We start from the raw sequence: 238 nt of genomic DNA, 5'->3' as shown, positions 1-238 counted from the left end.
GAAGAAGAAGAAGAAGAAGAAGAAGAAGAAGAAGAAGAAGAAGAAGAAGAAGAAGAAGAAGAAGAAGAAGAAGAAGAAGAAGAAGAAGAAGAAGAAGAAGAAGAAGAAGAAGAAGAAGAAGAAGAAGAAGAAGAAGAAGAAGAAGAAGAAGAAGAAGAAGAAGAAGAAGAAGAAGAAGAAGAAGAAGAAGAAGAAGAAGAAGAAGAAGAAGAAGAAGAAGAAGAGGAGAAGAAGAAGA

This window comes from Triticum dicoccoides, chromosome 1B (genome assembly GCF_002162155.2).
Source record: "Triticum dicoccoides isolate Atlit2015 ecotype Zavitan chromosome 1B, WEW_v2.0, whole genome shotgun sequence".
Taxonomy (NCBI): Eukaryota; Viridiplantae; Streptophyta; class Magnoliopsida; order Poales; family Poaceae; genus Triticum; species Triticum dicoccoides.
Note: the sequence above shows the minus strand (reverse complement) of the source record.